General features: G+C 53.0%; 1 long non-coding RNA gene across 1 annotated transcript; it reads left to right on the forward strand.

Moving 5' to 3' along the window:
• The first annotated feature begins 1322 nt into the window (after positions 1-1322).
• LOC310697756 lies at positions 1323-7302 on the forward strand. The gene is made up of 2 exons (XR_014521198.1): positions 1323-1622; positions 6524-7302. It is a non-coding gene; the product is annotated as an uncharacterized lncRNA (long non-coding RNA).
• The last annotated feature ends 2547 nt before the right edge of the window (positions 7303-9849 follow it).

Consider the following 9849-nt stretch of genomic DNA (forward strand, 5'->3'; position numbering starts at 1 on the left):
TGAAGGGTTCAGCCAACCTGCTTATATAGAGCTCAACTACAAGGCAACAGTAACAACTTTCTGTAACTATCCAATCACTGAACGTCACTTTCAATTCCTTATTTGCATATGTGGACCTGAGTGAAAACTATCTACAGTACCCCCCTGCTGGCCCAGGGTGAGAACGTCAGTACATAACAATATTCAACACGAAAAATAGTGACAATTTGTTGTTGACAAAGGACAGCTGGACATATAAAGGGCCCCATTACCTTCAGGAGCTTAGGGCCTCATCAAACCTAAATCCGGCCCTGCCTGTGCCTACATGAAAGCATGTAAGCCACATTGTCCTATCGCTGCAGGAGTGAAGAAGCTTTTTCAGCCCGGGGGCCAACTTTCCTTCTGGTTAGCCTTCTGAGGGCCACATGCCAGTAGCTTGCGAGGCCAGAGGCAGAAGTAGGTGGAGCAACTACTATAAATAATTGCCTTTGTGCGGTAGGTTAGTTCCTACACACTCTCACACACACTGCTCTGGTGCTCAGATCCTGCTCGAGAGTTCCCCACTGGGGCATCTGATTGGCCACTGTGGGAACAGGAGGCTGGGCTAGATGGACCATTGGCCAGGGGTGCCAACTTAAATAAAATATTGTGGGGGGCCAGGTAAGCCCCACCTTGCATAACTGATCACATGATGCAGTGTGCGCACACCATTTGAATGGGAATGTCCATCCACTTTGTGGAGGCCTGGCCCCTCAAATATTTTATTGTGGGGGCCGAAACCCCCATGGCCCCTAGGAGTAGGCCCCTGTGCCTTTGGCCTGACCCAGCAGCCAAAGAACAGCTCTTCTCAGCCTGTTCTCAAGTAGGCTGTGCTTTCTTAAGCCTCAGGATTTCAGGCTATTGTAACAGGCCATTTTCAGCCTGCAGGTTAGAGCTGGGTGACAGCAATGGTCTGCAGCCACAAATGGCCTCCTATTTAACACACTCTTAAGTGTTTTAGACTACAAGTCCCATCAGCTCCAGCCAGCAAGGCCAATGAGAGTTGTAGTCCAACAACGTTTTGAAGATCAGCCAGGATGGTGACGTTTGACACAGGTGCCACAAGAGGGCGCCGTGTGGAAGAGGAGATACTGAGTTCTTTGGTTTTGCAAATTTATCTTGAGCTATGATAAGAAAATAACATTGATTGCAGATAAAAAAATGCACAGATTATACTCAAGGGCACAGCGCATAACTTACTTATCTTCACAAAAAGAGGAAAGCCCCCCCCGCCAAGCGAGCATTTTTCTGTGGCTAAGCCACAGCAGGAACATATTGTTGTTGCCCCAATTACTTATTGATACGGAAGGGGGGGCATGTCTTCTTCACCCCTTCCACCGGTCACCAGAGGGTCTGAGGTGATGACTTCTAGGGCACCCAGCCCCATATGGACCCCTCAGCCCCCACACTGTTACACAAGCACCACACTTAACTCCGAACCCCATAAATAAAAGTGCCTTTCTCCTTTCCCTACGTCCATTCGCTAGAATAAATAGGCCGGGCGAAAATAAGCCCAAACCGCCTTAAGTCTCCCTTTCGCTATACCCGCTGTATTGTTTCCATTAGTAGACCGTGTATACAGACATTTTGTATCTCTTGAATGGGTACTGTCAGGGGTTCAGGAGCAGAGACGCAGAGAAGGGAGGAGACAGAGAGCGAGGGGGAGGAATACGAAGGAAGGATGAGTGGGGATGACGACCCGAGATCACCGAGCCTGTCTAGCGAGTCCGAGGATTCCCAGAAGGGAGCGCCAGCAGCCAGGGCAAGGGGGGAGAGCAGGGGGACACCCCAGGAAGAAGGGTCCAGAGAGGGATCAGAGAGCAGCAGTTGGAGATCGGGACCCACATGCCCAGCCGGGAGCAGCGGGGAGAAAGGGGACCAGATATCGGGTTCCGGAGACTTTCAGAAGGAGGGAGGGCATGAGTCAGGAGTAGTCACGCCCACCTCGGGGAGCGATGAAACTATCAAGAGGAAAGTGGAGAGTTGGGCGCGCGCGCCAAGTTCAAATGTAGCGGAAGCTGGCGCAGTCAGCAGCCCAGAGAGTGAGCCGGGTCCCAAAGCCCGCCGCAAGGAGGCGGAAGGGTCAGGGGGGTCCGCGTCAGAAGAGAGTTGCTAGGGGGGCAGGTGGTGAAGCAGACGCCACCAATGGTGATGCAACTTGGTAACCACAGGGAAGTCATCAGTTTTAATGTCACCCGACTGTCGGACACGCCCATTGTGTTGGGCATGAGTTGGCTGGACAGGCACAGTCCAACGCTGGCTTGGTACCAGAGACAGCTGATCTTCGGCTCCTCTTACTGCGCAGAACACTGCATCCTGCCCAGGCAGGAGGGAGAGGAGGAGGACTCACAACTGCAGTTGGGAACGTTGCAAGCAGTCCCCCACAAATACGCGGACTTTCTGGAGGTCTTCTGCGAAAAAGAGGCAGACAAGCTACCACCGCACAGGCAATATGACTGCAAGATTGACCTCCTGCCAGGGGCGACGCTGCCGAAGGGGAAGCTATATTCCATGTCTGAGGACGAACTACAGGAACTCAAACAGTTCATAGATCACAATTTGCAGCGCGGTTTCATCCGGGAGTCCAGAGCAGTAGGGGGCAGTCCTGTTTTCTTCGTGAAGAAGAAGGACACGCCCCAAAAAAGATTGGTGGTGGATTACCGCCTCTTAAACAGGATGACCAAGCCCTCCGATTTCCCCATGCCCAGGATTGACGACCTGCTGGCGACGGTGCGCAAGGGACGCGTGTTCACCAAGTTGGATCTGCGAGGAGCGTACAATCTCATCCGCATGAGGGAGGGCGATGAGTGGAAGACAGCCATGTTCACGCCTCTAGGCACCTACGAATACAGAGTGATGCCGTTTGGTTTGCAAAACGGTTCTCACTGTTTTCAAGCTTTCATGCATCACGTGTTGGCGGGACTCCTCTACAAGAAGTGTGTCTGCTTTCTGGATGACATCCTGATATTCTCTGACTCGCAGCAGGCACACGACCAGGACGTTCGGGAGGTGCTGAAGAGGCTGCAGCAGCATAGACTGTACGCCAAACTGGAGAAGTGCCAGTTCGACACGACGGAGGTGGATTTCTTGGGTTACAAGCTGTCGGACAAGGGGCTAGCCATGGACAGCGCCAAGGTTCGTGCGGTGTTGGATTGGAAGAGCCCGCGCAACCGGAAGGAGGTCCAGAGGTTTGTCGGATTCGCCAACTTCTATCGCAAGTTTATCAAGGGGTTCGCGATGCAGACGGCGGCTATTACGGACACGCTAAGCTCCAAGAAAAAGAAATTCGTCTGGACGGAGCAGGCGGAGCGGTCCTTTCAGACACTCAAGCGTCTCTTCGCGTCGGAAGAGCAACTGCTGCATATCGACCCCAGCAGACCGCTGCGGGTAGAGACAGACGCGTCCGATAGAGCAGTGGGAGCGGTCCTGCTGCAGAGGGACCCACAGGGGGTCTGGCGGCCGGGGGCGTTCTACTCCAGAAAGCTCAGCAAGTCGGAGCAGAACTACACCATCTGGGATAGGGAGTTGCTTGCCATTCATGCAGCTTTCAAGACGTGGAGGCACTTCCTGATCGGCGCCAAGCACACGGTGCAGGTCTGCACGGACCACAAGAATCTGGAGCACTGGCGCACGGCTCGGTTCCTGAACCAGAGGCAGATACGTTGGGCGGAGTTCTTTGCTGATTTCAATTTCCGAATTGAGTACGTCCCGGGCGACACCAACATCATGGCGGATGCACTGTCCCGAAAACCGCAATACCTCGAAGAGGCGACGCCAGCGGCAGCCATGCACATCTTCGCGCCAACAGCGTGGGCGTGCGCTTCAGCCACAGTAGACCTGGATGCGGTGCGACGGGCGTTGCAGGACGACTCCTTCGCGCAGGCGAAGATGGCAGAGGTGCACAAGGGCACGGCGAAGGGCGACGAGTTCCAGATACGAGACGGCTTGCTCTTACGTAAAGGGGCCATCTACGTGCCGGGAGACGAACTTCGCGCCAGGGTACTGCAGCAGCTGCACGACGCACCCACGGCCGGGCACTTTGGCACAGAAAAAACGGTGGAATTGGTCGCAAGAGACTTTTGGTGGCCCAAACTGAGGGGGGAAGTCGCGGACTACGTCGCGAGGTGCGACACCTGCCAGAGGGCCAAGCCGGTGCACAAACCACCGGCGGGACTGCTGGAACCGCTGCAAACGCCGTTTGAACCGTGGGAGAGAGTGGCCCTGGACTTTGTCACGGATCTACCTAGCTCGAGAGGCAAGACAGCTGTACTAGTGGTGGTGGACTTGTTCACCAAGATGGCACACTTCATACCGTGTGCGAAGGTGGCCACGGCGGAACAAACGGCCAAACTGTTCATAGATCACGTGTTCAAAGTGCACGGGCTGCCGCGGTCTATACTGTCCGACCGCGGACGCCAGTTCATCTCGAATTTCTGGCAAAAGCTGATGGGCTTCCTGAACGTCAAGATCAACCTGACATCAGCAAGACACCCGCAGACCAACGGGCAAGCGGAGAGGGTCAATGCCATCATGCAGCAGTACCTGAGATGCTATGCCAATCAACAGCCTGCGACGTGGGTGGATTACCTGCCGCTCGCCGAATTCGCCTACAACAACACGAAGCACGTGTCCACAGGGGTGACGCCGTTCTTCGCCAACAATGGGAGGAATCCCAGAACCTTCCCGGGACTGGACAGGGTGGGGGAAGGGGAACCGCAGACGGCGGACGCTTTCGCATCTGAGTTGCAAGAGGTCCACGATCAACTCAGACGGCAGCTGGAGCTAGCGAAGCACGCATACAAAGTACAAGCTGACAAGCACAGGCGAGTGGGCGAAGAGATCCGAGTGGGAGACTGGGTCTGGTTGGCAGACCACGCGGTGCCGACCCGATCGTTAGCCAAGAGAAAGCTGGGGCACAAGCAACTCGGTCCATACCGAGTCGAAGCGCAGATCAACCCGGTGGCTTTCCGGCTGGTGCTACCGGAGGGTTCCAGGATGCATCCGGTGTTCCACAGGTCGGTGCTCACTCCCTACAGGGCACCGCACAGGTTCCAGGAACCAGGAACGGCACCGAGTCAGTCTCCGGAACGGACGGAGGCGGGAAGGCTGCCACAGCAGGACCCCATCAACGAAGTCACGGAGATTCTGGACTCCAGATGGGGGGAAGACGGAGTAGAATATCTCCTAGCAAGGGAAGGCACCCGGGCCAGTGCTAATAGCTGGGTGCCGGACTACGCCTTGGAGGAACCCCTGCTAAAGGATGAGTTTCATGCCCTTTTCCCACACAGACCTATGCCAGCGGGCTTCTTCGACGACTGGTTGTTCACGCCCACGCTTTCCTCCAGCACGTTCCATGGTTTCGACTCAGACGGGGAACCCGCACCGCGCACACGTTCCCCAGAGGGGTCACCGGAGGGTTCGGCGTCCGATAACTCGTATTGGTGGGATGATCGGCCAGAGGAGCAGTGGCGCCGGAAGTGGCAGAAGATACCAGGTCCGGCGACAGACGCAGAGACTGACATGGACATTTGCGGGGAGGATCTTGGTTTCGAGCACGGCGGCACTGAAATGGAGGCGGAGGAGATCACAGTTGACGAACGCGGGGAGGAAGACTCGGAGGTCTTCAGTTGGCGGCCAGCAACGGGGAGCGAACTGTATCCGACATTCACTCCCGTGATGACGGAGCACCCACCAACCACCCTTGAAAGCGGGGAGGGGGGAAGGGGGGGCTTCGAGGGGGGGATGGATGTCAGGGGTTCAGGAGCAGAGACGCAGAGAAGGGAGGAGACAGAGAGCGAGGGGGAGGAATACGAAGGAAGGATGAGTGGGGATGACGACCCGAGATCACCGAGCCTGTCTAGCGAGTCCGAGGATTCCCAGAAGGGAGCGCCAGCAGCCAGGGCAAGGGGGGAGAGCAGGGGGACACCCGAGGAAGAAGGGTCCAGAGAGGGATCAGAGAGCAGCAGTTGGAGATCGGGACCCACATGCCCAGCCGGGAGCAGCGGGGAGAAAGGGGACCAGATATCGGGTTCCGGAGACTTTCAGAAGGAGGGAGGGCATGAGTCAGGAGTAGTCACGCCCACCTCGGGGAGCGATGAAACTATCAAGAGGAAAGTGGAGAGTTGGGCGCGCGCGCCAAGTTCAAATGTAGCGGAAGCTGGCGCAGTCAGCAGCCCAGAGAGTGAGCCGGGTCCCAAAGCCCGCCGCAAGGAGGCGGAAGGGTCAGGGGGGTCCGCGTCAGAAGAGAGTAGGAAGGGACAGACCCAGGGGGGCAGAAGGACCCAGAGACGGAAGGAAAGGCGCAGGAGGTGGAGCAAGGCTAGGGTATTAAGCTGGTGCGCTAGAGGCGGAGACTCAGACGGGTCTTCGTCGTTCTGACCTAGAAGAAGTAGGGCTGCACATTGCAGTTTGGAAATGGAACCTGTAATCCAATAAAGACTCTTTGAAACTGAACGCTGGCTGACTTGGTCCTATGTGAGCTGGGACTGGGTGGCAGCCCTGACAGGTACGTTCTACCCAATCAGAACCATGCATTCGTCTTTGCAGAGCTAGCTCAGCGAGCTCCTGCACGCCTCATTTAACCTCTTGACAAGCTGCTAATGGCTCCCCGCTGGGAGAACAATGGAATCGAAACTTGTGAACCCATAAAAGTGTCAAATCTCGCTACAATGTATCTATTTTGTTTCCGACTTCAATTACCCATATAAACTGGACTAAAAAGGACTAAAGTCTTTAGAAATTCGTATAAAATCAACCACAACTCTGATTTCCTTGCTTTTGGTGCCGATCGGCTCAGTCTCTTCAGGACTCCATGACACCTCCCCTGCCTCCATGATCCCTCGAGCGAGGTGTCACGTACTCAGGAAGACCCTAATCCGGTCAAATCGCTCTGCCAAGCCTTTCCTCCGGGCAATGCCAGGTGACAGACCATGCATATATGGACCATTGTCTTCTCATCACCAGCACTCAGGAAGTGCTTATCTGTGCATATCTCCAGCTCTGCATATACCCCCTCCCTCCTCCGTATGTTAATCCTGTGTAACCCAACCTCTTCTTAATGTATTCATGATGTAATCTGTGTAACCCAACCTCTTCTTAATGTATTCATGATGTAATCTGTGTAACCCAACCTCTTCTTAATGTATTCATGATGTAACTGGGATGTATTTTGCACTGTATTCTGGGACATGGAGGGAAGTTTCAAAAGTTCATGTCACCCCTTTCTCGCTGTTCAATCTCGCCTTGAACCTGTTGCGCAATAAACTTGGATCTTCTGCAGTCTGCTCCTGTCTCCGGCTGAGCTCATTTTCCTCCGCAGGGACCCACGGACTTAGTCCGATGAGCTGGGTGGCAGAGCAGCCTCGCACCCAGATTTTACCGTAACACTTATAAAGTGGATGGGGGGTGGTCAGTGGGAAGAAGAGATCTCGAGTACAAAACAGGGTGAGCATTGCTGAGGTGATGCAGAGTCTGTTGCTGAAAGTCCTCTTGCACCTGATGCCGACAGTCAGGCTACTCTGTTAGGCCAGACCTACCAAGTGAAATGTTGAGCAGAATTCTGCCCCCCCCCCCACTGTTAGACTAAAAGACTAACAATGCATGAATTGGGAAAAAACTTATGTCATGTGGTATTACTTAATTTCTAAATTTGTTATGGGGTTAAGCGTTATTGGGCCCACACATGTAGAAGCTCTTTTCCTGCTCATGTGCAGGGATGTTTATAAGAGAGAAAAGAGTGGCGCTCTTGTGTGGGGAAGGGGTTGTATTCAGGAGAGCCTCTCGCCTCCCCTTCCTTGCCGCAACTGCTGCCAACTGAGTCCGACTTGACGGTTAGATATATGCTCTTAGGCTCCACTTCTTCTGGGTCCAAATGCCAGAGGAATTCCTTTGAGGGGAAACTCACAGGCTTCCACATCAGTTTTCCTATCACACTCTCTTCTCCTGCATTTCCACACGTGATCTTTCCTTTCCCATGAGCTTTGAAGGTGAGCCTCTCCAACTGTCTTTTAAATGGGTGGACTGTTTGGCTGATGAACAGGTTAGACATTTCCTTGCAGGAAGCCCAGTATTTTCTAAGATGACACTACCCTTGACCCTTTGCTCCCCAGCAGTAGAAGTGTGTTGTGTGTCTCTTGACCGAGTAAGAGCTGATGACTGAACCAAGACACTCCAGACCAGACTGAAGTCCCAACGGAAGAAGTGGAGAGAGTGAGAGGTGGAGAGGGGATTTATTTATTTTTAATGCATTTTAATTGCATTTATATGCCACTTTTCTTGATTCTCCCTCTCCTCATTTGGTCCCCACAACAACCCTGTGAGGTAGGTTAAGCTGAGAGGCAGTGACTGGCCCCCAAGGTCACCCAGAGAGCTTCATGGCTGAGCGGGAATCCGAACCCTGGTCTCTTCCAGATCCTAGTCCAACACTCTAACCCCTGCACCCAATGTCGGCAACCTAATGTCCATGGGCCGGAAGTGGCCCACGAAGGCCGTTTAACCAGCCCATAAGCCACCCCCAAACCAAGCCGCCCACTCAGTGAGTCCCCGCGTGCTGTGCTAAACCGGCGCAGTGTGGCGCGGGGACTCTCTTCCGCAGCTTGTTTACCGGTAACCTCCTCTGGCTGACATCCCGGACAGACCAGGGAGATTTTGATAGGCGACATTTTCCCAGCGTGGGTAAATGCACACCCCCTCCTCCTGCGTCCCTAGAAGCGAAAGGAGACAGTCAGAAACGTCTATTTACATTCTTTTATTTCTGACTTTACAGCACTACAGAAAAACATGTCCGATCAATTCAGTTCTTCTAGCAAGTCTGACAAACTTCCTGTACATACGCAAATGGAAGGTTTCAAATTACACTCTTAACAGAGCTCTGAGAATCCTGTGAACTTCCGGGAATCTTCTTTCCCACAGCTAGCCGCATCTTGTGATGTCAACAAACTGTCTGTCTGCAGCTTCGATGTTCTCATATACTGACATCCTCCCCCATATGAATCATCGTTAGCTGCGGACAAAGCTTGGTCCAGAGAAGAAAACAGTTGTTATACATGTAACAATCCCCTGTTGTTTCAGTTCCACCCTTGGAACTACCCGCCACTGGTTTCACCAATGTAACTCTCTGGTTGTCTGTTTTCCAAGGAATGAGTGCTTCTGCATTACCTTGGCTAGGGATTGTAGTGTTATGCTTAGCAACTCCCTGTTGTGTCTTTGTCTCTGACTTAGACATACCCTTAACCTGACTTGAGTTGTCAACAATAGTAATACATGCAACAGCTGAACTAGCAAACTCTTGAGAATACCTCTTGGGTGGTACGCCCTTTGTGATTCTCTCAGACCTGCGTATGAGGTGCTGATCCTCTTTGCTGACTGGTTCAGTCTTATGGACTTTTTGGAGAACCAGTTCCAATAGTAAACAGTGGTTCATACTTAACCTGTGAAGGTCTAGCCATCGTGTGTGAACCTCTCTCAATGACTGTGTCAACAGAGCTTCCTGAGCTTTCTGTGTCACTCTCAGTACCACTATAATCTGAAAAATCAGAATCATCATCTGAATTGTCATCACTGGGAAATGTGTGAAAAATTACTCTCTCCTGTCCAGGAGCACTCTCTAGAAATTTTGTGAGAACCACCTGACCAGATTCAGACAAAATTACTCTGTAGAAACCCTTTTCATAACCCACAAAAATGCCTCTGGCATTCTTCACCCCATCTGGAGTTTCTGTCCTGATTTGAGATCCAAAAACCCTAAAATGTGAGACAGAAGGTTTTCTGTGGAACAGCTTCTCAAAAGGAGAACATTCCATACCTTTTGAAACCTTTCTCACCCAAGTGTAA

The sequence above is a fragment of the Podarcis liolepis genome (genome assembly GCF_965112155.1).
Source record: "Podarcis liolepis genome assembly, chromosome: W".
Classification (NCBI taxonomy): domain Eukaryota; kingdom Metazoa; phylum Chordata; class Lepidosauria; order Squamata; family Lacertidae; genus Podarcis; species Podarcis liolepis.